This window comes from Camelus bactrianus, chromosome 6 (genome assembly GCF_048773025.1).
Source record: "Camelus bactrianus isolate YW-2024 breed Bactrian camel chromosome 6, ASM4877302v1, whole genome shotgun sequence".
Classification (NCBI taxonomy): domain Eukaryota; kingdom Metazoa; phylum Chordata; class Mammalia; order Artiodactyla; family Camelidae; genus Camelus; species Camelus bactrianus.
In genome coordinates, this window is record NC_133544.1 from 45,950,504 (window position 1) to 45,964,949 (window position 14,446).

A 14,446-nucleotide genomic window follows, 5' to 3' on the forward strand; every position below is an offset into this window, starting at 1 on the left:
AAGTCAAAGATGTAGAGGAGATTACTGTTTATATTTATGATGAATAGACTAAGGAGAATGTAATGTCTCTTTGCAAAAGATTTCCTATTATTTCTACTGCTATCTCTATAAATGAATTTATCTCTATCTTTTAGATTAGAAAAATATTGATTTTGCAACTTGGTAAGCTAAGAGCAGTGCCCTATATGAAATGTAATCTCTCCTGTTAAAAGGGAAAGTTTTGTTTTAAAAATTGTTGACAAGGGGAACATTTCAGTCTTTTAAAATAGTTTTACTAATACAATTTTATTTGTCACGTTTCAGAATTTTTTTTTTTACATTTGGATATCTCTATTGCTCTGATTTGGTTGAGTCTTTACTGTTGAGAGTCATGCAGGCGGAGTGCCTTTGTTAACGAGAATGTAGGCTTCCCCAGTCAGTCATGCTGAGTTTGCAACTGTGCTTCTGCTTCCTTTTCACTTTGGAATTCATTCCTTCAAGTGCATTAATTTAACATAGCTATGTAACATGCTGTTATGAGCCAGGCAAAGTGCTAAGAACTGGGAATGTGATGTGAACAAGATGGACAACACTGCCCCTTATCAAGTTAGCATCAACTGTTTAAATGGGCTTTTACTTTTTGATTTTTAAGGTGATCTAGTCTAAGTCTTCTGGGTGGGAAATAAACAGTACCAAACCTTGAGTGAAAGATCTATGTGTGTGCCTCTCAGTAGCTCTATTCCATGTTCAGTTAGTACATCTTAAATATATCCCACCTTAGTATTTCTGCATGTTGATTCCGCTCCCGTTTTGATGGCAAAACCTACATAGGGATCATATTGAAAACAGGATAGCGTCTATTCCTACAGAACATTCTTAGAAAGTCTCAAAGAATTTAGCTCATTAATCCAGCATCCCTTTATCATGTGAAATTGTTACAACCACCAACACGCGGTTATCACAAATGGAAGCAAGGCAGTAGCTCTGCCGAAAGGATACTGAAAGGCTCTGCAAAGGATACTTGCTCAAAGGGCCCTCTCTTTTCTCAGTTCTGATACTCTGCAAACTTATTAGTAAAAAGTAATAAAGCAAATGTATTAAAAATTCTGAAGATGTAATATAAGCAAACCATTTTTTGTGTGTGAGGTTAGCTCTGAACTGCAACTTAAATTTAATTAAAAAAAAAAAAAAGAAATATACTTACCAGGAGCTTAAAGAAATCTGTGATGCTGTGCAGTCAATTGAGAAAGAAGCTATATTGAAAAAGTCTGTGGTTAAATACGCCCATTTCTAAAGAAGCTATTACAAGCCTGACTTTCCTTATCCTTAAGTAAAGTAATGCTTATCTCATTAGATATCGCAAGCAAACCTTCCAAAATTGAGTTGCAACTATAAAGGAAGAGTAACCTAGAAATAAAATCATGGGATTTGGAGGACAAGCCACATTTTATTTTAACTATATTCTGCCCCCAAACTGTAAAAATTGCTGTCAAATTCAATGACTTTGTGAAGCAACGGTTTTCATGGTGATATTATAGTCAAAGTTGTTAAAGTTATTTAACTTTTATTTAACCAATTACTAAATTGCAATAGAATGTTTCTATTCACAACTAATGGGAAGGGCTTCTTTCAGGTGATGGATGCATTCATGCCTCTATTCATATACCCATTTATCCATCCATTCATTCAACAACTACAAATGAGTGATTTCTAGGAGCTAGGCATAAGTCTTACGTACTAATAATGCAACTATGTAAACAGACAAAAATAACTACTCTTATAGAGCTTATATTCCAGTGGAAGTAGAAATACAAGCACCACCACTATCACCACAAACAAGGAGTATAACCATAATAAATAAATTGTATTATGTGTTAAACTGTGACAGTGGTATGGAAAAAAATACAGCAGGGGAGAAGGCAGTGCTGGGAATTGTACAGTGTTGTGATATCTTTTGCCCTTAAGAGGTTTGAGAATGATTTAGGAAATAAATTGACAACCATTCATGATAAAGCAATAAAGAGAAAACATTCATTCTCTATCAAATTGCCAAATGATAAAAATTACCTAAAAATTTATCTTTTTATCCTTTTCCCATAATAGGGGTTATGGGGCAGAAAAAAATGAAAACCAAGAATGGCATATTATCTAGAACTGATTAGAAACAAAGTAGCTCTCAAATGATTAAAGAAAGCTGGAGTTTATTGTTAATAAATAGAATTTTAAAATATAAAATATTAAAATTCATATTTCAAATAGGAAATCTTGATATTGAAAATTATGTGTGCATTTATGATTGTTGTCCATATCTTCCTTCTGCTGGGTGTCACATTTTTCTTTAGGAGATAGATGAAAGTGACCGTTTTTACATAAGCTCTCACTTTTTGACCACAGAAAATTCAGAGACACATTTAAGCCATATGGAACTTCTGTTGTGTCAAATACATTTAAAAAGAAGAAAATCAGAAATACAAAAATCAAATTACTGCCTACTTATGAAAATATTTGGTATTTATATTGTATTTGACATTTATATTGTTAGCTCACATTTAGAATGTTTGGATGTCGGCAAATCTGCATTAGTTACTTGCAACTATAGTTCAATTAGTTGCCTTAACTACATATTGCAGACCAATTCACAACTGGGTGTCTAATGACTTTATACTGTCCTATAATGAGCAGGACATGTCACAATTTTGCATATGGGCAGAAATGGAACACATATTTAAGTATATGATGATTTTTACAATCTTTATGCAAATATGTATAAATCTTTAAATTAGATTTCATTTGGACAATCTTTTGTGCAAATATTTTTAATAAATGTAACACATATTTAAGAAACCTCTTGCAAATGATGAATATTTTACACACTTTACCTTATATGACATACAAGATAACACTATGAACTAAATATTATTACTATGCTCAATGTAAAATAAATTTGTTATGTTAAGTAAGGGCAAACACCCTGGGTATGAGTCTTAGCTCCACCATTTACAAGCTATTTCATCTTATTTATTTACTCTTCTATATGCCTCAATTTTCCCATCTGTAAAATGGGGATTATTATAGTATCCACTCACAGACTAATATGAGAATTAAATGAACTAAAACGTAAATTTCTCAGAATAATGTAGTCACAGATTTATCATCCAGTGTACATTAACTGCTGTGGTGGTAGTAGTGTCATAGGTAGGATCTAAAGCTTAAAGAAGCTAATATGATGTAACTGGAAAACAACTGAGATAAATAGAAAACAATTGAGTAAAAGAACAAAATCAAGCCTCTGACCTTCAAATCTTGTATCTTTCCATAATTCTATGTGATCTTTTACAGCTTGAATAATTGAAAAGTTGTTTCTTCAGATGCAGAAAAAAAAAATCACATGTGTGTGTGTGTCATCAGAAAGATCTGTATTTTAAAAGTATTTCAAAATGTAATTTTACTTGGAATTTTTCTCATCTTTTGCTTTTTAAATTTTGAAATGATTATTTGAGACTTCATCAGTTTTAGATGCTTGTGCCTTTGTTACATTGTTGTGCAATCACCTTTAAGAAAATGGATTCAGGATGTAATATTTTGATAGAAAAAAATCAACAAATTAAAAAGAGCACAAACGTTAGAAAAAAATAAATAAAAATAAAAAGAGCACAATATATATTGAATCAATTTCATACAGTTTCTTCATGTGTATAAATTAGAAATAAACCCTGGGCCCTAGAACTGGCTTGACATAGTGTAATATATAATTTCCTTTCTTACTACATGATATCATTTTTGGTGCTAGTTCGTGATGGGGGTTGTATGAAAGGAAAACATTAGCAAGGACTTATCATTACTGACAAGCATTCCTACCTTCAAAGTGGGTGATTGGAGTAAAGGAATATAAGAACAACACATAACTCCATGTCTGCTTTTCCATCTTCTCTTCTGCATACTTATGACCTGACAATCAGCTCAGACTCCTTCTTAGTGCATCTTCCTGATTATTTTTTTTATTGATTTTGACTTTACTGAGTCTTGGTTCACAAAAGTAAATAAAATATAACAATTCTGGAAAATCAGTGGTCTAAATGTATAGAAGCCATCCTAGGAAGGTAGGTGAACTCCTGAAAGTAGACTTTTGTGTTTCTTAATGACTCATGATCCATAAAGGCTACCCTTAATGACACCAGTAAGATAGATCGACACCATATCTCTAAGGATAATGGCCATTTCCAAGCGATTCTAAGCCACCAATTAAACACAGGCCTCACATCAATTCCCCTTTGGATTATGGAGCTCAGTTTCCCTCTCACTGACTAATTAAGAAGTGAATACCAGGAAATTAGGATGCCTAAAGATACAAGCTGAACTTTGCTGAGCTTTTAGAACTGGAACTTGGAGGATGAATTAGATTTTATATACCATTCGCTGATGCATAGGGAAGTGCAGATCTTAAAGATGCTTTTTCTTTGACTGTTACATTAACAAAGGTGAGTCACGCTAGAGGGAGAGATAATGGGAGGCTTTAAATGAGCCGTAAAGCCAGTCTATTGACTAAAACTAATTACTTTGCACTAGTGGTTGACTATGATAACAGAGTACTCGTTTAGTACACCGTAGAAAATTAGAATTATGTGATTATGCCTTCCATGTAGGTAAAAACCTAACCATTGTTTTTCTATTAAAAAAAAAAATTGATACCTACTTTGCCATCGTGGATTGAACAGTAACTCAGCCCCGTGCTAACCAGAACTGTTAAATAGCTCACTGTGCCAGTGCTCGAGGAAACTGCATGAGGTTTTTAAAATGCAATTTGGTTAAATCTGAGAAGGGAATGAAAGTAAAGCATTGGAATACTACCATACATGTACGTGGTTTCTCTTACTGCAGAGAGGATGAAACCTTGCATTTTGAGAAGAAACAAAATCTTTGGCCAACATCTCATGAAATATCTTTTATTTAATATTGGGTGACAAAGGGGTTTATTATAAATTTGAGGGCCTATGTAATTCTGATATGTAACCATGTAATTCTTTGGGCACAGATTTTTTCTTCATAATCATTACTATGAGACTCTGAAAGCAAATGTACTACCATGCATTTGCAAGTGCCAAATTATTAAGTGCATTAATGATTTTAGGCTATTGGAGTTCCACTTAATGCACTGAAGTAGCAATTTACTAAATGGACTCAAGTGGCCAGAAAGATCTAATGCACCCCACAAAGATAAGCACTCAGTCACTTCATTTCCATCTGGATCTCATCTGTATATTCAAGGAGAACGGAATTCTGGGAGTTAAAAATGATAATTGTGAAACAAAAAGACAAAAATACACCATTACATAAGCAATTCGGGAGTTACTTTTTTTTGAGAAGTCAGAAATTTTAAAAGGCCTATTTTGAGAATATTAAATTCATTAAGTTTGATGTGACAAATTGTAGTCCACAAAGTGAGGCTTTTTAGAATAATAAAGATCCAAAGTAAGAACGATCTTGATAAACAGAGGAATGTGATGTTCCTCAACAGAAAAGGGAAAATAAACCACTGCTGAGCAGAGAGCTGAACATTCAAGGTCATTCAGTTAACAAGCAAGAGATACACTTGACCTTCCTTATAAACCTAATGTTACCTTCTGTAAAGATGTGCACAAGAGTATAAATATACTATATGTATTGAATATTTAAAGATACTTTGATTAATGTGGTTTGTTGTAATTTCATATTTCCATCCAGGCTTCAAAGTGCACCACATACAATCTCCCCTGAGTTTGCCTTTCTAACTGAAAATAAGTTTACCTTAAGAATTATTGATACAGAATCTTGCAGCTAGCTATCATTATGCAAATCTATTTTGAAATGTGGTTATAATTGATGAATATCAATGAATACATTTAATAATCAAGTCTCTTGCATGAATATTCCTCAGTTATAGTTTTATAAGTTCATCAAATATTAAGTGAGATCCAAAATTCTTTTGAAGTAGATTCTATAAATACTTTATTTCATAGTCTAGGAAATTTCCTTATGTTTTTGCTATCCACGGTTGATCACAGGAAATAAAGACCCACATAGGATATTTCAGGTAGTGAAGAGTAAGATTAAGGGTCTAAGAGACCCTGAATGTCACATACATTTAAGAGGAAATTTTATGTGTCTAGAGATTAGAATTCTTTCTAGATCCAAGACTTTGCTAAGCACCTGAGTGCAGGACTGCAAGGATGTGTGTGGTAGTGCTCTCCGTTTACAGTAGCTCAGTGGTTCTCTGTGTGTCTGTCTTTATCTGGATATCTGTGACTGTAGCATTTCCTCTAGACCACTGAACATGATTGGGACATCACTTTGATTACATTTTACAACAGCACTATATCCTGGTAGAAGCTATCTTCTACTCTTTGAACCACCTCAGATTATATTTGATAATGTTATCAAACCAACTTCTTTAGAGAGGACTGCAGAGTGTGCTAAACAATGGAGAACCGGCAGTGGAAACTGCTCCCAACTTGAGCCTTGAACAACACGGGGGTTAGCAGCACTGAATCCCTGTGTAGTCAAAAATCCACACATAACTTTTGATTCTACCAAACTGTCAGTACAAATAACTTACTTACCAATAAATAGTCAATTCACACATATCTTGTGTGTTATATGTATCATATACTGTATGCTTACAATAAACCAAGCTAGAAAAAAGAAAATACTAAGAAAATCACAAGGAAGAGAAAACACATTTACAGTACTGCAGTGTATCATTACTGCAAGTTTACATTGTTGGCTTACAAGATGAATTGTCTGTCTGTCAGTACCTGCATAAATACTGTCTTATGTGATACAGAGCACTATGGATGCTATACATATTACTAACACTAGACATCAAAAGTGAAAAGATAATGTGAAAAGAAATTCATACTTATTTACAATATAACAACTCATGCATGATAACAAAGCAGCAGCCCTATGATTGCTCTATGGTAGCCTAGCCTGGACACTAGCGAATAAACTGTTATACATTTTTGTGGTATACAGTATTACAGCTGTATTCATAAGAAAGTATTAGAAACCCTGTTATACGTTTAAAAAAAGCCACTTACCTATGATAGACTGTTACTAATAACACAACTATGTAAACAGATAAAAATAACCACTCTTATAGAGCTTATATTCCAGTGGAAGTAGAACTACAAGCATCATCACTACTACCACAAACAAGGAATATAACCACAACTAAATAAATAAACTCTGTTAAATGTTGAACGGTGACAGTGCTATGGAAGAAAATTCAGCAGGGGAGAATGCAGTGTTGGGATTGTACCAGGCTGTGATATTATTTGGCCTTAATAGGTTTGAGACAAATGTCAAAAGACCCTGATTTTAGTTCTGGTTTGTTATCAGTCATGTTACCTTAAACAGGTTAGTCATAAAGTTCCTGTGCTACAGTTCTCCAGTTATGAGAGAGATAAAGGCATACTGTATGGTAATGTAATTCTTTGAAAGCAATATAAAACAGTAAGAAAAATAACACATTATTAATTTTATATTAAACATCAATCACATTATGCCTATGTAAGGAGAGGCTAGCCACAAGTCTTGCACAGGATGTCCTACCCAATGAATGTTTAGGTGATGATGATGATGATGACATAAAACATCTCATGCAGCTCTTGCCGTACAGTTATTAGATTTTCACACAAAGACACACACAATGGACAAGTTTATTAACTGCATACATCATGATGATTATTTAGCATTCATTAAGTGGAAGTAAGTTATCATAAAAGTCTTCACCCTCGTCATCTTCACGTTGAGCAGGCTGAGGAGGAGCTGGAAGAGGCGGGGCGGTCCTGCTTTTTGAAGGGTGGCAGCGGCAGAAGAGGTGCAGGAGGCAGAGGAGAGGCAGGAAAGGCAGCCACATGCGGTGTAACTTTACAGAAATACTTTGTAATTTCTGTCTGACGTTTTGCTTTTTCATTTTTCTAAAAATACTTCTATACCTTACAAACCCTTCCACCTTTTACTTTCGTGTCAGTGCCCATATCATAGAAAGTCCATGTTGTAAAAGAAGTCTAAGTGATCTTGAACAATCATAATCTCTCTGCTAGAGTGTCCAGGACCAATTTGGTTTGTTGGCACAGCTTCCTCTACGTCTTCCTCCTTATTGTCTAGCACTGATTTGGAAGCACTCGTCTTCTGTTAATTCCTCTCATGTGGTGTCTGTTGACTCTTGAATTTCTCCAAGATCGATATCTTGAAACCCTTTACCCGCCACCTTTTTTTTGCCACATCCATAATCTCTCATGGTTTTCTTGATTGGATCTGTTGTAAATCCTGTAAGGTCATGCACGTCTGAACACAGTTTTCTCCAGTAGGAATCTGTTGTTCTGGGCTCGATGGCTTTCATGAATTTTTCTGTAACAACAATGACATTTTCCATGGTGCCAGATTTCCATAATATTCTTTCTAAAGGGGTTCTCTTCCATAGTGTTGACAATCCTTTCAATATAGAACCACGTGTAATGAGATTGACAGGTCCTTTATAACCCCCTGACCTAGAGGTTGAATTAGAGATGTGTTTGGGGGCAAGTAGATCACTTCAACACATTCAGGGGGTTCTGGGTGGCCAGGGGCGTTATTAATATCAAAAGAACTTTAAAATGCAATCACTTACTGGCAAGGTACTTCCAGATTTCAGGGACAAAACATTGATGGAACTAACTCAGAAAAGCATTCTTGTTGTCCAAAAGATTGGCAGTTAGTGTTTATCTTCTCCTTTTAAGTCTCAGGGGTTAACAAACAGCTTTATAGATAGGGCAGTCCTGCTCACAAACCCACCTGCATTTGCACAAAACAGTAGAGTTAGCCTATTCCATCCTGCCTTAAATCCTGGTGCTTGCTTCTCTTCCTTTGTGGCATTTGCTTCCAGAATAGGGCACCTTCATCTGCATTAAAAACCTGTTCAGGCAGATATTCTTTCCCCTCAATGATTTTCTTAATGGCATCTGGGAACTCACCTGCTTCCTCTTAGCAGAAGCTGCTTCTCCTATTATCTTGACTTTCTTTAAAGCCAAACCTCTTTCTAAAATTATCAAACCATCCTCTGTTTGTGTTAAAATCTACAACTTTAGGTCCTTCACCTTCCTAATTATCTTGGGTAAAGTAACTATGAGAAAACAACACTGGGATACCATCTAGATAAAATTCAATTCATGTTAGCAAACATCTAGTAAGCACTAACTACATGGAAAATATTGTCGGTCTTTTCTTTGTCCGAGACATCAGAAATCAGGATAGTTTCAAATGGGTCAGTTTTGTGCTCCAGTCATATATGAACTTAGAGGTGTTTTTTTTCCAAGTTATAAGCAGTTTTATTGCTAAAGGTCCCCATTTGTAGAGATTCTAAGACCTTCATGGTCACCCCACAAGTCGCTTCCTTATGAAGCCGGCATCAGGAAAAGAAATTTCACTCACTCCTGCATGTGAGCAACTTTTTCAGTCCCAAAGAACACCACATCTATTAAAGTCTCACTTTCAAATTCATCATGAATAAAAAAAAAGAATTATTAAGTCAAAATGCTATGTATTATAAAAGAGAGTTCCCTTTAAAACAGTCATGAGTTAAAAGTCAAAATTTGCATAAGGTTGACTATCAAACACCTTGAGGACCACGCCCTGTTATGAATGGCTTTGTTCCTATAAAATAGCTTGTATTTAAAACACTGCATGGTGGGTGCTTGATCTAAATGTCCTCATGCTTCTTTTGGTGAGTAAATTAGAAATTAGAATCAGCACAAGCACACACACACACACACAAATACCCATGCTTAAAAAAACCCGCTATGCTTTATGTATACTTAATTTGTGGCCTTTCTAGGGACACATTTTAATACTCTTTGCAGAACTTTAGTCATGAGATGCTTAAAATATAACATTTATTTCAAAATCATTCTAAAGAGTAAAAGAAAACTATTTTTCCTATATCAAAAGTCAAAACATGAAATACACAGAGGAAGAAATTAAATAGATTTTTGAATTGTCCTTGTAGGGACTCTATCCCTTGAATGTAAAATTGAAAAACAAAATACATGCTGATAACTAAATTTGCAAGAAATTTTTCTTAATGATAGAAAGGGAATTAGTTTTCAGATTCTCAGATTGTGTAAATACCATTTTCTGGAATTATATGCCTACAAAGTAAGGGCAAGGCAAAAGAGGAATGAGCCCATATTCTCCTATTCTTACTGTAGTAAATTGTCTCCACGTGTAGAAACTTCTGTGATGGCCAAATGACTGGGTGACAAACCTTTTTTCAAGTGTGGCAGTTTCTCAATCTTTGCTTTTAGCAATATGGAAGAACCAATTTTGTTGGCTAGTCAACCACTAACAATAATTTAATAAGAAATGAAATTTATTAATTTTATGAGTATATTAATAAGTTGCTATGTGATACCTGACATGTAAGTCTGAAGGAGTTAAAAAACAGAAGCTGTTAAAAGCAAATCTCTCTTTTTAACGTTAATGAGTTTTCTCAGTTCTTACATCTATAAAAGTAAGTAGAATTGATGATGAGTGTTGTCTCATTTGCTCAATTATAATTTTTAAAACATAAAATCATTACTCTCAAACATAAAATGGACACCTGCCAAAGATTTTTCCAATTCATCAATTTATAAGGAACTCAGTAACAGTGTTCACGTGAGAATTTGACTTAAGATTTGTATTCTTCACCAGATAAAAGTCTTTTTCGTTGCCATGAATGGGAATTGTTTGGATTGAAATTAGTCTTCTGTAATTTTACTTTTGACCCTACAGAGTTATGAAATAGCCTAGTTAATAGGAAGCTATGCAAATCTGTGCACCACTATAGAATCAAATGATCTGTGGATTTCCACTGAAACTACACCTGGTAATCGCTTTTGCCCAATTATAAGTAGTGAGAAACTTCTCATAATGCATACTAGCAACAAGTAATATAACAACATAATGAATTATTTGGGGAAAAATAGCACAGTCTCGTTCATTTTATTAAAATATGTATTTAAAATATTACTGTATTTTTTATGTTTGGCAATTATTTTTCTTTTTTAGGGGGTGGTAAGTAGGTTTATTTATTCATTTGTTTATATTTTTTAATGGAGGTACTGGGGCTTGAACCCAGGACTTCATGTATGATAAGCATGCACTCTACCGTTGAGCTATACCCTCCCCCAGTAATTATTTTTCAAACAATTTAATATGCTTCTGTTGCTTGGATCATAATTTATTTATAACTGCAATGCTAACATAACCCAGAAAAATATTTGTGACTCCTAGAACCATACGGTCATAAGAAATACTTTTCTTTTCTAAAGTTTTATGTCAGAGATATATAATAAAATAAACAGTTAAAGATATTCAGGCATAAAAATATATTTAAATAAAGTACTCTGGAGAAATGCAATTGAAATACAAGTATAGAAAAAAAATCATGTAAAATTCCAATTATTAAAAAATGCTTTTTTGTGATTTCCAAACATAAATGATAACAGATATAAAATTGCTATTATACTAAGATTGCATTAAATGCATTGAATATATTTAAAATCAATGTAACAGCTTGATTTTAAAAGTTTAATGTTAACAATATGTTGTGTACCAGTAAACTTGATTTACAACAGATCGTAAGGTCTTAGTTTGCAGATTCCTGTTTTAAGCCAAAATGTTTGTGTTGGTTTCTCAGATAGCAGAACAGAGAAACACCCCTATATATGAGCAAAGAATAGCTTCTCCAGAAGCCCCTTTCCAAAAGTAAAAGCACTTTTACTATTTATCCAGAATAGTCACTTGGTCAAGAGACTAGTGTTTAGTTATACAACCTTTGTAGTAAAAGAAGGAAAGGAAGAAGGTGGTTGGGATTAGGTATCAACTAAACCTACCTTAACTGTGTAACACAACGTCCTAAATGTGTTAGAGTTTTGCCATTCTCTCTACTGGGGAACTGTGAGAGTGAGTTTCTCTATCACTTCTTTTCTCTGCCAAACACCACTTGGTGCTGAGAAGTACTAAATTTCTCTTTGTGAGTAATGAAAAGAAAAAGTGTCAACTGAATTCCAAATGTAAAAGTAACCCATTAAAAATGATTATAAGATATTGTTTGTCTAATCATCTTCAAAAGTATATTCCAGGTCTGTGATCACATATCTCTATTACCTGTGAAAAAATTCATTAACAAAAAAAAGGCTTATACTAATAAAACCCCACTTAGGGGGAAAAAACTGACATTCCTTTATTCTAATTAATATAGAAAGCTAAACATTATTTAATTTACTCGCTGCAGTTGTAAAGATGACAACGTCAGTTTACATTATTATCTGACGAACCATTCACTAGTTAATAACCCTAGAAATAAGTAATGTTAGTGAAGGTCAAATTTATATTTGCTATTAAATATCAATTGCCCTTGAAAGAACACGTCAGTCTTCTCCAAAGCTGACTAGCCAGCACTTCAATGCCCTTGAAGACCACAAATTCTAAATGAAAACAGAAGCAGCTTACACTTACTTAGAAATGAATTAACCCTCAAATTCTAAGCACTTACATGTGAATAAATGATAAAATTGTATTAATATGACTGAGGTGAACAGCACCAAATAATGCAGACAAACAGAATTTCATTTGAAGCAAAAGAAAAATAAATGTGTATAATTTTACATAAAACTAAATTTGTAAGAGTAAACTGCTGTTAACGTTGCTCATATACTATGCTGACTAAAAGTTATGTTATGTCAGTCAAAGAACAAAAAATTAAAACCATACCTCTAAACATTACACCTCCTCTGAGATGGTCCCTGTCTGCCACCACCCCAATTCTACGTTAAGACACTTCCTCTAGGGCAAAGGGCTATGTATGTCTCTAATACTATAACCACTTGGACACACTTAATTTGGGTCTAGAATTAGGGATCCACATGTCTCTTTTTGTGAATTTACTGCACGTTTATAAACAACATTATATTATGGTAATATTTTTAAACATACAAGATTGAAATTGAGAGAGACTACCCCTATACCTTACCTAGATTCTATCTTTAACATTTTACTTTATTTGCTGTATTTGCTTTTTCAAAACTCTACCATATATCTATCCATCCATCAATTCATCAGTGTACATTCTGATAATTACTTCAGCAGGCCTATCAACCTGTATTCAATACTCATTAACAGTCTGTTTTTTTCTTTTGCGGTAACATTTACATAAAATGAAAAACACAATCATAAATGTGCATTTGCTCATGTGACAATTAAAGAATTTATATGCTTGCGTAATCCAGAAGCCATTCAAGGTATAAAACTTTATCATAACTCCAGAAAATTCCCTCCTGCCCTTCCCAGTGAATCCTTACCCTACTTTCCATGAAACCACCATTGTTTTTTGTTTTTTTTCGCCACTGATTTTTCTTTTGTTATAAATCTTGATATAAAGGATATCATACCATATATGGATGTATAACTTGTCTGGCTCAGCAGTTGGATGAATAGATGGAGTGGTTCATTCCTTTTCATTGCTGAGTAGTAGAACTTCATTGTATGGATAAAACACCATAGTTTGTTCATTCATTGTCTTACTGATGAGCAACTGGCCCATATCCAGCATTTGCCTGTTGTGAATCAGGCTGCTATGAATACTGCTTTACAAGTGTTTTATAACTATCTGTTTTCATTTCTTTTGGGCAGACACCTGTGAAGAATTGCTGAGCTAAAGGGCATGTATGTACTGGATGGTGTGTAGTGGTATCTCACTGTTTTACTGAGCATTTTGTGTAATATGTGCTCAAGAAAAAAACTTCATAAAATGCAGGTAGAGAAAAATAAAATATGTAACAGTCATAACCAGTGTTAACATTTTGACGTATGTCTTTCAGAATTTCTTCTCTAAATATATATGAACACTGATAATTGAATTAATTTTTAATTAAAGTTATCAAAAATGTTATTAAGAATCAGTTACATACAGGGATATAGTAGAGAGCATAACAGAATTTACATGGGGCTTACAATGAAGAGTAAAAATAAGCCTTACACATACGGGCGTCAAGCATGAGACTTGATGTGCCTTTGCTTGAATTAGCTCATTGAATCTCCACATCGACCCCATGAAGTAAAAATAACTTGCCTAAGTTTACACAACTCAGACATGGAGACAAGGCATAGAAAATAAATGAGCCCAAGAAGGCGTGGCCCAGGCCCCTGACCCTCAACCCTGTACTGTAGATGTGCACCAGGACACTGTTCACACTGGACTGTACGTAAATTGTGACTCTGGGACTGTGCAAAGCAACAATCCTTAGTACCTCTTATACTAAGACTACGGCAGATATGTGGTGTAATCTGCTTTTCCTCTAATCATATATAATAAATATAATCTTGCATCACTTTTGATGATTTTAAAGTAGTTCATTTTAATATGATTTATTTTTAAAATTGCTTCTAAATAAATATGAACCCCTCT

The 14,446-nt window shown here is 34.0% G+C and overlaps 1 long non-coding RNA gene and 1 other non-coding gene across 2 annotated transcripts in view; both read right to left on the minus strand.

Annotated features, from left to right (window-relative positions):
- The window catches only part of LOC141577916 (uncharacterized), a 445,824-nt gene that overhangs the window by 8,282 nt on the left and 423,096 nt on the right, over positions 1 to 14,446 (minus strand). The gene's annotated exons all lie outside the window — the stretch shown is intronic.
- On the minus strand, positions 11,092 to 11,164 carry TRNAD-AUC (transfer RNA aspartic acid (anticodon AUC)). The gene has a single exon. It is a non-coding gene; the product is annotated as a tRNA-Asp (tRNA).